Source organism: Lissotriton vulgaris, chromosome 10, assembly GCF_964263255.1.
Source record: "Lissotriton vulgaris chromosome 10, aLisVul1.2, whole genome shotgun sequence".
Lineage (NCBI taxonomy): Eukaryota > Metazoa > Chordata > Amphibia > Caudata > Salamandridae > Lissotriton > Lissotriton vulgaris.
In genome coordinates this window covers 990,215,569-990,232,923 of record NC_141698.1, presented here as the reverse complement: position 1 = coordinate 990,232,923, position 17,355 = coordinate 990,215,569, and positions in this window count along the sequence as shown.

Below are 17,355 nucleotides of genomic sequence, written 5' to 3'. Positions count from 1 at the left end.
TATTAGGTTTAGGTAACACAACTGTTAATGCTTCAGTAAAATAACCTGAAGAAGTCCCTGTGGAACAAAAGAAGGTAAATAATTTAAATAAATGAGGAATAAGTTGTATTTGAAATTCCTCATAAAATTCTGCTTGAATGCCATCTGGTCCTGGAGATTTTTTTGTTTAAGAGACTTAATAGCTAATCAAATTTCATCTTCAGTAATGGGCAGAACTAATTAATCTTTAGTTGAAGGGGACATTTTGGGTAAGCCACATGTAGATAAAAAGGAATCCATTAAAGAAGTATCATCAAAATTAGGTTGGTTATATAAGGTAGTGTAATAATTCAGAAATTCATTAACAATATCATTTTGTGATATGGCAATTTTTCCATTGGGACCATGAATCGAATTTAATTAGGATTTGTCTTTTTTAATACGCAGGTATTTAGCTAGAAGCCGTCCAGATCTGTTAGCATTAAAACAGAATTTGGCTTTAGATTTGGAGAGTTGAATACCAGCTCTTCTACTAAGAATGGAATTAAATTCATATCTAAGTATTTGTAATTTCAACCTATATTAAGGAGCATTGGAAGTAATAAACATCCTTTCAAATTTAGCAAATTGTTTTTCCAATTACTTAATTCTTACATTAAAAGTTTTATTTTCATGTGCTATGAGAGAAATGGAAGCACCTCTAATATAAGTTCTAAAAGCATCCCATCTATTTACCAGGGATGTAGAACCTTCCGGGTTAAGATGAAAGTAATCCTGAATAGTATCTAAAATGTTCCATTTATTTTGTTTGTGAAGAATAATATCCGTATTCATTCTCCATCTGGATTGTGATTTAACCCCTTCCAGGCTCATGACGAGCTGGGCTCGTCATGGTGTAGCCTCCTTGCACACTGATGACGAGCCCAGCTCGCCATGAAGCATGGGATTTAGTAAATCCCAGCATAGAAGGAGAATTCCACTAGCGCGGATGTGGTTAAAATGTAAATTAAATTGCAAAACAAAAGAAATGAAATCATGTTCCGATATGTCAATATTACCAATTGTAGGAGTAACCACTGAATGAATTAATTGTCTGGAAATTAGTAAATAATCAAATCTTGAATGTGAATTATGTGGATTAAACAAAAAGGTAAACATTTTTTCCTTAGGAAAATGTAATTGCAAAATATCAATTAATTTTGTAGTTCTAAGGAAAGCTTTAAAAGTAAAAAAAGATTTGGGAGGATGGAATTTAGTGAGAGAAGTTCTATCCAATATAGGATCAGATATAAGGTTAAAGTCTCCTCCAACTATATGAGGAACATTACCTAACTTGAGTACTTCACTTGTTAAATTTGACCAAAACAAAGGATCATCAGCAGTTAGACCATAAACATTAATTAAAAACATAACAGAATCATACATTTTCATTTTAACTATGACATATCTGCCTTCTGAATCAGATTATTTACTTAAAATTTGACCATGAAGTCTTTTAGCAAACAGAATAGCAACACCATTTTTCCTACTTTTACCAGGAGAAGAGACAATAGTATCAACCCACTTTTTTTCATATAGTCTAATATTTAATCTTCAATATGTGTTTCCTGAATACAACAAATATCAGCTTTACAACTTCCTAAATAATCCAAAATCTTAGTGCGTTTTACTGGATGTCGTAAACCCTTAACATTTAAAGAGATTATTTTAACATTATGAGCGTTAGCAATAATAAAGTAGGGAGAAAAAAGAGAGATTTAGGAAGAGGAGAAAAAGATGGGGAAAAATATAGAGTATAGTAGTTCTAGAACAATGTGTGAGGAAGAGATGGGAAAAGAAAAAAGGCAAACAGACATAGAATCCACAACCACAAAGAGACATTAATAACATATATGCACACACGCCTAACAAGCATGACCAATCCATTAGAGCCCAGCGCAAAGCGAATTGCAAAATTAGTCATAAATACAAACTAGAATACTATTCAAGTAGCAGAGTCATGCATATCCATAGAATGCTGTGAGTGCTGTGAATGCTATTCCAGGAACAATTTTTAATCATCCGGACGTTGGAAGGACTTCCTGATTTGCATCGTTGAAGGATGAAATAAGCCATATTTAAATCAAAAACTTCTCAGTTGAGGATGCATGTCAGTGAATTCTTTGCGAATCTTAACAGTCTCTTTGGCAAATTCTTGGAGAATAAATGTTTATTGCCATTAACAATTAAGGATGGAATTTCTCGTGCCGCTTTCCGTCGAACTTGAAAAATCATTTGTCGTGACTTAGTATGATGAGGATTGCGATGGGATGGATTCCCATGCGCTTTATCAATTTCAAATTTCTCTGGAAATGTAATATTTAAAAGACCAGGAATCATATTGTCCAGATATAGATTGATATTGGAGCCTTCAACATCCTCTGGTAAATTAAAAATATATAGATTGTATTGCCTATTGCGATTTTTGATATCCAACAAATGAGCAGACATAGGAGAGGTTTTTGCCACTTGTGGTGTAAAGGTGTTCATTTTATCTTTGTTATTCTGTACTTTAATGGAACTACCAGAAAGTTTCATTCACATATTAGCAATATCTTTACGTAGTTTTTCAATTTCTGACGCAATAGCATCAGTGTTGGCACGTAGCGCATGAAGTCCGTCACAAATTATTGTCAAAGAAGGCTCACTAGATTCCACCACTTTAGATTTGACAGGAGGAGGAAAAATCTGTTGTTTCCTTTTAATATTGGGATTTTGCGCATTTTTATCCTCCATTTTCATATTATAAAAACAAGGGAGTAAATAAATGCAAAGCAAAAGGAGAAAAGATAAATGTAGAAAAATGCAGCAAAGAAAAAGCTGGTGCGGCTTCTAAAACAGACTGTGGGTGTGGTTAGGCCAAAGCCAGGCCCTTTTCTGAATACTTGCTCCAGCCCCCTGACTGGAAATCTGGGCAGTACCTTAGGAAGAGCTCTAAGTTGATTCAGGAGAAAAAAAAACACTCTTACCGATATCCTCAGCACCACAGCAACAGATAAAGCTTCACAGGGCTTCTAGCAGAATATTCAGTAAATTGTGACTGGAAATAGGCAGTTTGTCGATAAAAAACGGGCTCCTTAATGCGGAGCTCACACAATGGCAGCCATCTTGTTTTTGTGCACTCGTGCTAATCGAGTAACCAACTTTAGGTCTGATTTGGAGTTTGTCGGTTGGATGCATCTATTGCTTCCTCCTAAAAATGTAAAACAGGCCCATAAATTCATATACCTGCCTTCTGCTCAAAAAGCCTATGTGACTGTCATCCAGCACCTGGAAAAATTGACTCACATCCATATAACATACCACTAACACATCACCTGACAATTTCACGGCAGTGAGAGTCAGCATGGCATCTACCCTGGTCTGCCTGCGCAGCCAATGCGTACCTAGTAGTTAAATTAGGGCTTCCATTTTCATTTGAAATAATGTGTAGATTTCCAGGTACGAACCAAGCAGTTATAAGTAGCTGTGCTTTCTCCAGATATGCAGATAGCAGCGGCAAGTCTATTTATATATTTTAAGATATGTTAGCAGCATGTGTAAGCCACTGCCATTTTGTAACTATATAAGGCACTGCTTCTGGAGTCAGTTGCAATTTGCATACTGTTGCAGGCCTGCATTGCAGTAACCCCTTGATATTCATCCTGGTACCTTTTCCCATGCATATGCAAAGGGACCTACCACAACATATGTAGAACCTATTTACTGGCTTCTCTTGAAAATAACTGCTGGTAGACTTTTTGAAATGACTAGATGTTTCATGGGACTGTATCAAGTGCCTCGGCATCACCACCCCTCCATAAGAGGGCATGAAATCGCATTAATGAGAAATCATCCAGACCCCCTTAATATGTTTGTTAAGTTAGTCTTATTCAATTTCTCCATTAATTACACTTTATCCTTAACCCATTTGTATCAATTACCTTCAATATTATAATGTAATGTGCTGTTTAAGTGCCCAAAAACCTAATGGGAGTATACTGTCTACATATGTCTTGTGGAAAACCACTTCCCTTACAACTATATGCCTCAAGTGCTCCTCACTTGCAGTATTTTACGATTATTTTGGTAAAGCCACAATTATCAATGTACTAAATGCTTCTACACACAAGTCCCTAATTTTTAAAGAATGACACTCACTTTGAAGACAACATCAGATGTCAAATTCACAAAGCTATCTTGCTACTCTTTGTCTTCCCTTTCTATATTAGATACAGCAACACAATTCTTCTAACAACGAGTAAATTATCCCTTTTTATGCATGACCACAAAAAGTTTGCATTTCGTTACGATTCATCAGTAAACATGAGAGCAGGTGCTTTATACAAGTGATTTATACACTTAGGGTGAGATGGTTCACGGCTTTTACCGGTCACAAGCATGCCGATTAACAGAATCGTCCCGTTTGCAAATGATAAAAAGCCTTCTGGGATCTATCATCCCAAAAGGCATTCCCAAAATAGGTAATCACAGTTTTTGCAATTACCTATTTTGCGAATTCAGTAAGGGAATCTCAATTTGCGATACCCTAAATGCAATGCAAGAAGCATTCTCAGAATGCGACTTTGCATTGAGGAATCACAAATTACCACCACCTTTAAGTTGGTTGTAATTTGAAAATCCTTAGTAAAAGGCACAAAATAGCATTTTTCTAAGTGCCATGCGGGGTATGTGTCATATGTGCACACACAAAATTTTTGGGGAGCATCAGGGTGGTCTTTTGGCCCCCTATCACACTTGAAATTGAATTTGCAATTTGCGATTACCAATTTGGTAATCACAAATTGTGAATGCCTTCCCAATCATTCCTATGGGCCTCTAGGCATTCCTTGATAGCAAATCGCAATTTGCGATTCGCTATTACGGAATATGTAGGAATCACTATTTCTTTTGTAAAACCTTTATAAATTTCATTTTGCGATTCTATAATAGCAAATCCGTAAAATTCACTGTTATAGAATCACAAAATGCAATGTTGATACATTTGGCCCTTAGTGAATTATCTATCTAAAACTACACAAACTGTATCAAATCAAAGAGGATCAAAGTAACAAAAATGTATGTCAAATAGATAAAATATGTTAAACTTGCAAACCCAGATTTTGAACCATAACACACTATCAATTAGGTATCATTTTAGAACTTGAACTTGGATATAAAAAACAACATCTTATTTCATTGAAATATTACACCATTGAGTCAAATACATCAATTGCCATAAAATAAGTGCCAGCTGTTTTTACTATTTTCTAATATATTTATAAATAAAATATCTTTCTAATAAAAGTAAGAGCCATCCTATCAAATTAGATTTTCATTTTCACTTTTTTTACCTTATGCTCTAAATGTTTTTGTCCCTTTGAGTTCTTTACTTTTAAATATCAAGCAAATCCAATTAGGATCCCTGCCAGCCCAGAGATCTCAGTTCATCCAACTAGCACTGGAACAAAGAACAATAAAAAATATTACAACAATAAAATGATCTGATATTTATATAATCTCATTGATGAGATAACAATATGATACATTCTTGAGCAGTAGACACAATGATAAATATAGGCCCTCTTCCATATGATGTCCCCTGGAATTTTGGTGAATTTAGATATTTTGCATGCTTCTGTTTGACAACATATCTTTTGTAGGAACCTGTTTTAGAGGACAGCAGATGGGATCATTCCATAAAAAATGCCAGATACCCATACACAAGATCCAGCTTTTTGACAACTAACCACCCAAGCATGCCAGTTAAGAAAGATTTCCCTCTCCCATTAGGTGCACTGTGATAAGTCTGTAATTATCCCCACTAAAGGGAAGGAATAACCATAATGTTTGGGAAATAAGGCAATGTGAAAGACTGGATTTTAAAGAATTGGAGGCTCAAAAACAATCGTAAGAACACCCCTAGCTTGAAATAGCTGAAAATATACTGAAGGGCTGATGGGAGGGGCAGGTAGCCTGGAACAGTAACGTGCCATATTACCCTGTGCTGTGGCTTAGATAATGACAACATTTTAACAATATTGCAAGGCTTTGACCAAATCTTATAATATGACATGGTAAGAATATGAATAAGAATGTGTGAAAGTTTTGAATCAGAATGGACACAAAAGATAAAAGCAATGTATTAGCAAGTGAATTTTAAGGCACACATGCACACACACACACACACACACATGGTGGTGCACTAGCAAGGAGAGTAGACACTAACATTTTTCTTAGCTTCAGGAAAAAAATCGAACTTTGCCTGGCCTCTTGTTGTGGTGCAGAGATGTGACTGTGTGAAGCTGATATAGCATCAATGTGCTCTAATCCTCACATGATCACATTTTCGGCCTATTGCTGTCCTGTGCAACTGTGCAACTGCCCAGTCACTGATGTGGGATGCTTTTTTATCAGGAGAAGTGTGTGGACATTAGATCATTGGACTATTGCCATTGGCCGGAGATTATGTCGTTTTCGGTTGGAGAATATTTATGAAACTGTGATATTTTTACCTTTATTTTGAAATGTGCTGATGTTTCTGTATTGTAAAATGTGCTGGAGTTTAGTCAAAATACTTGTTTCGATTATAAAATATATTTATAAAAGTTCAAACAAATACTTTAAAATCTAATGTTACAGTAATCAACATTCAAGTAAAATTATTAGATGAAAAGAAATTACATTGAAATAGATGAAAGCATAATCAAATATGTTTAAAATTATCAGAAACAAGTTAAAATAGGCTCTTGTCATCAACGCGTGTTTACTAAAAAAGCAAACAAATTGCGTAAGTAAAGTGCATTTTATAAGTAGGTGCAGAATGGGACGCAAAATAGTTTAAAATCAACCACAAATGGTAAAGGACAGATCTATATTCGATTGAAGTCCTGGCTTTTAAGAATCAGTAATATGAAAGATATCCTAAAATCATCCTGTAACTTACAGAAGAATTTTAAATGTGGCAGGGTTTGTGGAGACGATTCTACAGAAGGAGATTGCAGGTTGGATTTTAGCTTTCTTTCTAAAGATTTTATGCGGGTACAAACAAAGCCATATAAATTAAATCCTGATACACATCACATTCATTATAGTTCCATAAACAGTTAAAAATATTAAAATGCCTGAAGTCTATCTATTTAAGATACAAATGAGGAAAAAATATAATCTGCAACAATAAATCGGGTCTAGTTTCGGCAGCCTGCAAAAAATGTATAACTAATAAAAGGGTTTGTTTGTTATACAGGAGCCGGAGTTACAAAAGCGCCACACTGGCTTGTCTGAACTTCAGAGTTTTTAAGAGAGGACAGTGAAACTGGTTCCATGGGTACCTAAAATATTTACATAAAAGTACTCAGTGAAGGGTGCTCTGTGGAAACCTAGAGTCGCAGCCATAGGGCCCTCTCTCCTTTGAGTGGATATAACAGATGGAGTAGCCAGAAGATGGTAAAGCTGATTAAACCTAAATCAGACCACCAAAATCCTGTCGCTAGCACTAGTAATGAGGAAGACATAACTCTCAAGCCCTGTACTGGTTTTAGCAAAGCATGCTCCATCACTGTGGGTTTCAGGAGCTCAAGGTTTTCACGTTAAACAGCAGTATGGGGTTCATGGAAGCCACATCACCATGGATTCTCCTTTGTCTCTAGTTTTTCAGAAATGTCTGAGGATGGTGGGTTTCCCTATGTGCTGACCACCCCTGTGGCCAAACACTGCAGACATTCCCAGTAGAATATCAGCATTAAATAATTTCATGATGTCTTGAGTGTGGATCCCTGCTGAAACCCACGTCTGATAAAATCATCCACTAAAACTCCGATGGGAAACTGATAGGGGTCAAGCCTTGGCAGGGATATGACCGCAAGGGAGACTTGAGGGGATTACCATACTGTGGCTAAAAAAATGCTAAAGAGTTGACAAATATCATTTTCAGCACAATTTGTCAAGTCAATTAGGATAATGGAGGTTTGACACCCAGTCATAGAAACCTCAGGATGTGTAGAAGTCGAACATACATGGCTGTGGCTTGTTTCCATGAAGTTCAGCAGTGACATTGGTGTCCAAAAGAGTCTAAACCAAAACTGGAATTCACTTGCAGCTGCTTTCCAAATTACCAAAATGCACTACATTCTGTTTGTCACCTGTGGCCAACTTGAACCCTTACAACAACCATACATGTTCAGTACCACTATGCGCAGTAGATCCAAAGGGACACAGTTGAGGGTTAAATCTTGGCAGGGTTATGTGCCTGCAAATGGAAGACTGGAGGGAATAACAATGTTAATCTGACAAATGTGCTCTTCAGCGCATTGTCTGACCATCAATCAGGTCACAGATGGCCTGCCAGTTTGTAGTGCTGTGGCACTTTTTAATTTGCTCTACATTTAAATAAATATAGAGCATTAATTCACATTGTTTATTTTCATAAAGGGGCCGATTACCGATGTGGCCCATAAAGTCACGACTGTCAGTCATCCCTGCACCGTGTGGCAGGCACTCTGATGTGCCTAACACATGGTGCAGGGATAAAAACAGACTCCCTTTCTTCTATGGGAGCTTCTGTTACAGCCGGTTTACAGCCGTAACATGAGCTCCCATAGCGGAAAGGGAGTATGCAACCGAACAGTGTTTGGTCACATCATGATGAGGCGGTCAGTCCCGTTTCTGAGCCAGAAGTTTAATGTACTTTAACTTGTTCCATACTTTATCATAGGGAGAGCTCCAACCCAGTGGTTGAGTACTGGTAAAGTAAAAACAAGCTTTATTAAATTTCAAAGAAATCATGAAACATCGTTTTTTAATATACTAAATTAAATAAAAATTATTTATCTAAAGTTTAAATTGAGGAAAAATGGCAAATGAAGAAGGAAATGTTCTTGTTTTAAAATAACATTCATAATTATTACAAGTAATGTGTAAAATTAAAGAGGTACTTTAATCTGAATTGTATTTGAATTTTCTGTAACATACATTTTTAAATTCAAAGAATTAAAAAGAACTATTTTATAATAAAATATAAACCATGTTTTATTTTCGATTATATTTTCCATTGAATTGCATTTACCTATATTTGTAACTATTGACAGTAGGTGAATTTAATTTAACATTTATTCCTACTGGGATTTATTTGAAGTCCATACCTAAATTGATGTCTAGAGGAGGGTGGTGCAGAAAAAAAGATTGGCCATGTGTGGTGCTAAACATACTCCCGCTCTGTCTTGGGTCCATTTTGGCGGATGGAAGTACGATTTGTAAATGGAAGTGGGTTACTTTTTTGTGGGTGGTTTCACGCCCCCTCTAAATATATCCCGGTCCTCTCTAAACTCCTCTCTAATCCTCCCTAAACTCACCCCATTTAGTGATACGTGTGCCCTCTTTTTTAGCTGCTCTTCCTGGACCCTCTCACATCTGCTTTAAAGTAGTAAGCTTAAATCCTTGAGGAGGAGAGGTGGAGTTGGAAATTTACATTGTGAATTGCATTTTGTAGTAAATAAGTAGTATTACAGTAATAATACTTTACATACTAAAAAATGCAGTTTGTAAATCAGGCCCCTTCTATTTTTTTGTATCATTGACAGAATTTAAAATAATGTGATAGACCCTCCGAAGATAAATTCTTAATAAATATTTTTATTTAGTTTCAAGTTTCATGAGAAACATAAAAACTTTAAAACTATAACGGTGGTCACACATAAGGTAATCATAAAAAAGAACCAAGTGTTACAGCCACAATGGTTACATACAGCACCAGAGAACATCAAATACTACTGTGGTACACACTCACCAAGTTGCAAACAGAGACAGGGTCTCTCCATGGCACCATCAGGTCGTCTCTCACTAATTTCAAGTGACCGCTGCAAATGCTGTACCCCCAAACCATAATGCTTCATCCAGCAACCCCATATCTTATGAACTTTTCTTGGGCACCCCTACTCTTGCACATACCACTTTCAGTCACAGTGACTTGCCACTACCCACGTTGATACCACTAGACCCAGGGCACTGAAGAGCAACTGGGGTCTGTTAACATCAAAATCACACGGATTGCCCAGATGTATAATCTTGGGTCTGTAGGGATGTGTATTTCCAACACCATGCTTAATCCTCAAATTATTGCATACCAGTATTTCTGTATGATTGGGAAACCCCATAGCATATAAAAGTAATCTCCCACTTCTATTTGGCAGCTCTGACACTTCAAGGTTTCCGCTCACCCCATTCTGTGTAAGACCTTTCTAATAATGTTAGACAAATTTTAACCTTTCAAGAAACAAAAGAATTGTGCCGAAATAATTGCAAATCTACTTCTTTACTGGTCTTACTCAATGTCAAAAAATCCATGGCCAGATATATACTCTTGGAACAGATTTCAGTCAATAACATTTTGACCATCCTTTAAAAAAACGTAACATAGGTGAAAACTCATAACATCTAGAGATGATGAAGGCAAACAAATAGATAATACAAAAACAGGTAATTGCACACTTAAAACACAGCCAATCCCACAATAATTCCATCAACCTCCCGGGATCTAACAGAAATCTTCAAAGCTAGTTCTCATACATGTACACTCTTCCAGCCTATCCAAAGAACCTACATCTCTTTTATTTGAAATCCTGTACAGCATCAAGTTCGCTCTTCTTACTAGCACAGAGGCGCATGATTTACATCTGCCAGATTAGTACACTACCTCAAGCTTAACAATTTTTTCTGTCAAAACAGAAAACTAAGAATTCTTTCAGCCATGGTTAGTGCATACAAATAACAAGAGTGGCAATTAAAATATGACATTGCATTCAACCTAAAGAATTACATACCTTTCAACCCACCTCAGGTAAAATACATTCCAAACACCCCAGAGAACTCTAATCTCTTCCAAATGACTTAGGTAAAACAAAGTCGCACATAATACCTTAATTTACATACATATATCCACCCTAAATATTAAACCAAATACTGTGATCTACTGCTGCTCTAAATGGTAACCTTGGCACCTTCTGTATCCTTCTATCCAAGGGCTAGTTTTACCTGATACCTTTTTGGACTATTTTCCTAAGAAGGACTATGCTGCTTTCCATCAATGTGTGCTCTCACAAATTCCATGATGAAGAAGTTGTGATAGGAAGTAATGCTAATAGGAATTTTTAAAGTGAATCCTACAGGACATCCTTTCATCTTTTCAAGTAGAGGCCAAAGGCAGACGCTTTGGAGGGTTTTATCGGAAATGCTTACCCTGTGCTAAGCTGGGTTTGAGCTAGCAGAGCTGGATTTTAGAGTCACCCTGAACCTACCAGAATAAATAACATTAGGAGAAAGATGGAACTCCTTGGCACAGAAACAGCATCAATTTGGAGTAAAAGTGGTAGAGGGCATCTGAGGAAAGTATCTGGAGGTTAGGTTTGAGACAACAACCAATGAGATGCTAGTTACTTTTCTTAAGAGTTCCTATGTGGTCGATTGGCACTCAGGAACTACCACAGAACACTCAAGAAGAGGACTCCACTGTCATGTTGCAAGAATGATTTCCATCTACTTCACTTCTGAAAATATTGGAATACTATCATCTTCACACCACAGGTTTCCTGGAATTGTTCAGGTTTCCCGATCAGGTGCAGGTGGTTACCTAGATCCTACTCTGGTGAGGTGCAGTACCCGACTACTAGACCTTCTAGCTGTACAGCCCTATGCCAAAAGAAAAGGTTCAATATACACCAGCTGAAGGCTAACACCAAAGCAATCACCCTTTCACCACGGTGCAAGGGTATCTGCATTGTTGGCATGATTATTTTGAGCAGGAAGGGGCATTGTCCTCATTCTATGGATGATGCTGAATGCAGGACATGTGGAAAGAGGAAAAAATTAGTTGAAAACATTTCTCCTCACTATGCCTGATTTGGGAAGGCATTAGTTTTAGTGCATCCCCAGATTTATACCATGTTGTAAATCTGGGGCAGGGTCAAAAACCATAGGTGTTGCATTGGAACACCCATAGCAACACCCTTGGAATGCCCCTTACATGCAGGGTAAGGTATTGCCCTACTCCATATTTACAAGGCCATGAAAAGTTTCAGATGGTGGTTTTTTGTGGCTTTGTAAATTTGTAGTTGCACACTGCGCCTCCAGAGAGTCACAAAAGTTCTGCTCCGGTGGTGTAAAAGTGCTACAAGGGCATTGTAAATATGCCCCTAAGTATTTTTGATTATTGTGTAATTATTTAGGGGCCTATTATGATGTTTGTCGTAAGACCTCGCACCAAAATCATTGGTTTCAATTCCGACCAGCTGAATTTTCGATTCAGCTTGTCAGAATTTAAACTGGCCAGTCACTGGCTGGCATCCGATGGGCTTATTGAGCCTGTCTGCCAGTCGGAACTGGCACGTAATCCAAATAGACGGTGGTTTACGCAGTCCGGATTATGATGCACGGTTTCCGGCAGGGTTTCCATGCTAGCCTTTCCAACATGTTGATGTGTGAAGGAGCACCTATGGTGCCTCCCTGTTAATCCCTGGACCCCATGGCAGTCACCTGGAAGTGCCTGCCATGGGGCCCGGGGATTAACACTACCTCCCATTTCCCTATGGGAGAATGTACTATTGTCGGTTTACCACCATAACTCATGCTTCCATAGGGAAATTTCTGAATGCAACTGATCACAGTCTATGTAGAAAAAGAAACCAGTGTCTGTGTTCAGAGACCTGTCTTGTAATGTTGCTACCTTCAAATAATGTTTAAGTGTAGCTTTAAAAGAAAGAAAAATGTTCTTTCTTGTTTTCCCCTCACTCACCGGAGTTTCCTCACGGTGACATGCTTCATCATTGGGGTCATCCCAGTTCTCTACGAAAAGGGGCGTGCTGCGACTTGCGAACTACGTAGGAGCACTGTTAAACTGGAGGACTATGTGTGGTGTGGAGAGGGTGGAGTGGATGGGTGTGTGAGTGTTAAAAATACCGTGCTAGTGGGCCTCAATGTTTTATTCTGCTCCTAGACCGGTATTTTAAAAGTGGGGTTTATACTGTGTACCAACCAGTAATGTTGGTGGGTTCAGTATATGGTCAACATGTTTCACGCTACCCCTAGCGTTTCGTCAGCACCATACAGGGACCAGTCCTGTATAATACCACTCCTAAAAACCTAGAGTTAGGATCAAGGAATTTGTTAGTGCAGAAATATTTACAGTGGATGACGCTGTTCCTACTTGGTACATGCGTGGTTCAGAGTACATACGCTTGGCTTTTTAGGCGGATGTATTGCTCAATGATATACATTTGTAGGTGCTCAATGGCATATCATGGTCTCTTAAGGGGGGCGGTATCGCCTCGATGGAAACAATGTTCGTAATTGGTATTACCTAGCTGCTTCCCCTCGGACCCTGCGGTCCGAGGGGAAGCAGCTAGGTAATACCACGCGGCATTGCTGATTAGGAACATTGCAAACTAGAACATAAACATATATGATGTGGGAGCTATAAACATCAAAAATAGCTGTATAGTACAGAATTAAAGAGGCTAGCTGGGAAACTAATATACCACGGTATACATTAACAGCATTGCACACTTTGGGCTAGATGTCAGAGGTCATCCAACGAAGAGCAGCAACGTGTTGCATAAACTGTAAAGAGCACAACTGTGCCATATTTGCGAAAAAGTGGTGCAGTTTTGCTGTGTCCCTGTTATGATGCACTTTCAGCAGCCATGCACTAGCGCACGCACCCTTGCGCCATAGTGCATGAATGTAAGAAATTAGGATTCAATTTGAAGGGGGCAGAAGCCCAACTCAAATATTTAATACAATTCTTGGAAGGGTACACTACAAAAAGTCACTAAACCTGTATTTCACAAAAGTCAAATCCTAAATAAATTTTAAACATTTAGTAATTGTTAATAAATGAAATGGTGTCAAATGTAATTAAATCGAATCAGAAACATGTTTTTTTAATTTATTTTAGTGGAAACTTAGAAGACATTCTGAAGATTTCCAGGAAACAGTAGAGTTCTCGGTGGGCTCGGCAGTAGTCTATAGCTGAGAGGAGATTGTCAACAATGCGGAGCGACTGACAAGTGATGCAGTTGATGATGGCAGTGAAATGCTCTGGGTGGAAACAGATGGATTTTGAAGCAAAAAAGGTTGTTGTCCTTTATGTGGTGCTGATTGTCGTCGAACCCTGTGAAGATTCCTACATTCAGACTTAGACTTTTTCTTGAGCTCAGAATCACTAAGAGGGACACTGATGCATGCTATAGCCGAAGAGGGCTCTATGAGGCAAGATTCCATCATTGTAAAGAGGATTTTGTGCTGGAGAACACAAAGTAATGGGAGCTGGGGCAATATGAACCTGCGCTGCACTTTTGCTGGGTCACCATGCAGGTGGGTCTCAGTCTCCTATTGGTTCTCAGAGCAAATATTTTTTTGTCCCAGGTGTGGGAGCTCGGTAGGAGGAGGGCACTTTAATACAACACCGGAGGGTCTAAGACCTGGGGGGGACCACTTGTAGGTCAGAACTTACTACAGCAAGGACCAGCAATAGCTGATAGGTAGGTTGCAGGGTCTCTGGAGCTTGTTGTGTCCCTGTAGCACACACAAGAGGCCATTTAGCTAGTCCTGGGTGTTCACCCTTGTAGTTCTGTGCTCAAGAGAGCAGGTCCAGTCTTCCTTCCTTAGTAGGGTGGTCCTTTCAGCATTAAAGTGCAGCAGGGCAGCACTTTTTAAGAGTCTTCCAAAAGCCCCAGATGTGAACTAATTTTGGATCTCAGAGTTCCACCCTTTATCTTCAATGCAAGCCTTTGTCTGAGGGGCAACACCTGGCCCACTACCCTGCCCTTCCTGGGAGTGGCTACCAAATATCTTGGGAGGCAAAAGGATAGTGTTAGGCAGTTTTGGTGTGCAGAAGGCAAAACCCTTTGAAGATTATGTGGGGCTGGGCACAGCTCTGCTACCAGCCATCCGGGCAGCATGCTATCTTGTTAAAACTACTTTTGTGTCACAGTCTGGGAGGGTTTCAGTGAGCAACATAATATAGAATGCCCAAAATATCAAATCCAAAATATCAAAGTACAGAATATAGAATCCCTATCTAGAAACAGTTAAGTACTAAAATACTGAATCCAAAATATAGAATGTTAAAATATATTTAACGAAAATATCGAATTTTTAAATGTATTAAAAATGATATAAAATTAATTAAATATTAAAAACAATTAAATAAAACATACTTAACATAATATAAAAAGCTTAAAATGTAAAAATAATAATTGTAATGTAAAAATAGTGGATAGTGAGAGGGAAAAAAATTACTATTCACACTCCACTGAGTGCAATAGTAGGAAAAGCATTGGTTAGCGTAGTGGTAAGAATTACTATGCCCACTCCAGAGAGTCCAACATTAGGGAAAGCATTGGAAAGCGTAGGGATAAAAATTACTATTCCCACTCCAGTGAGTGCAACAGTAGTGAAAGCGTTGGGTAGCGTAGAGGTAAAAATTACAATTACCACTCCAGTGACTGCAAAAGTAGGGAAAACTTTAGATAGCGTAGGGGTAAAAATTACTATTCCCACTCCAAAGAGTGCAACAGTAGTGAAAGCGTTGGATAGCCGTGGGGTAAAAATTACTATTCCCACTCCAGAGAGTGCAACAGTAGGGAAAGCATTGGACAGTGGTGGGTAAAAATTACTATTCCCACTCCAGTGAGTGCAATAGTAGGGAAAGCGTTGGATAACGTAGTGGTAATAATTACTATTCCCACTCCAAAGAATGCAACAGTAGGGAAAGCGTTGGATTGCGGGGGGTAAAAATTACTATTCCCACTCCAGAGAGTGCAACAGTAAGGAAGGCGTTGGATAGCGTAGGAGTAAAAATTACTATTCCTACTCCAGTGAGTGCAACAGTAGGGAAAGTGTTGGATAGCGTAGGAATAAAAATTACTATTCCTACTCCAGTGAGGTCAACAGTAGAGAAAGCGTTGGATAGCGTAGGGGTAAAAATTACTATTCCCACTCCAGAGAGTGCAACAGTAGGGAAAGCGTTGGATAGTGGGAGGGTGAAAATTACTTTTCCCACTTCAAAGAGTGCAACAATAAGGAAAGCGTTGGCTAGCGGGGGGGGGGGTAAACATTTCTATTCCCACTTAAGTGAGTGCAACAGAAGGGAAAACGTTAGATAGCGTAGGAGTAAAACTTACTATTCCCACTCCAGAGAGTGCAACAGTAGGGAAAGTAATGATTAAATATTAAAAATTAAATTAAATTTGTTATCAATGCCAATAAAACATGAATTAAAGGGGCTGATTCGGATTTGGTAAAATCCCATACTTATAACCGTATGGAGCATTTTTCCCGTACAAATCGTATCCTTGAACGTCCCCGTACGTATGATGTAGTGCGATGAGTACCCAAAGCAGTTCTCCATTCAAATCGTACCAAAGCCCATACGACTCAATAATCTGTATGAATAGCATTCAGAACGCGCAGTACGCGATGTCCGTATGGATCGAAGCATCATTTTCCGACCCAGCAAGTACGATTCATCCAGTTTACACTCCGTACGACTCTTTTTTTACGAGAGCTCAAAACGTCCGGAAAAGCAGAATTCGACTCGAAATGTGTGCAAAACGGACCCCCGGTATGGTTCGTACACCCCATGATCGTAGGGGTAAGGTTCGTACAACTAAAGTCATGGGGTTCGGTTCGTACACCCCATGATCGTAGGGGTACGGTTCGTACCCCTATGATCATGGGGTGTACGAACCGTACCCTATGTGATTGTGTGGCTCGCCATACGAATTGCTCATACGCGACGTTTGCCGTACAAATCGCGTACCCATTCTTCAGTCTGGATCGTACTTGAGGGGTCGTACGGCATGTTTACGATTTGTACGGTTCACTTTCAGGGTCCGTATCATACGGATTTTCCCTTGCTTATTGTACCATTCCCAACGATTTGGAGGATTTGTACGATTCATATGGAAACGGCTACGAATTCGAATCGTCATACGGATTTGTTTCCCGAATCGGAATCGACCCCAAAATGATTACCAATTAAAAAAATTCATTACCAATTAATAATTTATTATCAATTAATTATCAATACATATAAATACAAATAAATATTTACTTTATTATAATTAAATTACTTCCCACCCTATTCCCCTATAAACGAACCACCCGCTCCAAATAATAAATAATACATTTAACATAATTATCAATTACTCAATTGATATAAATTAAATACCAATTAATAAAAAATAACTACCAATTAATAAAAAGTTATTACCAATTATTAAAAATGAATTACCAACTAATAAAAGGTAATTACTGATTAATAATTAATTATCAATCAATTAATTATCAATACATTTAAATAAA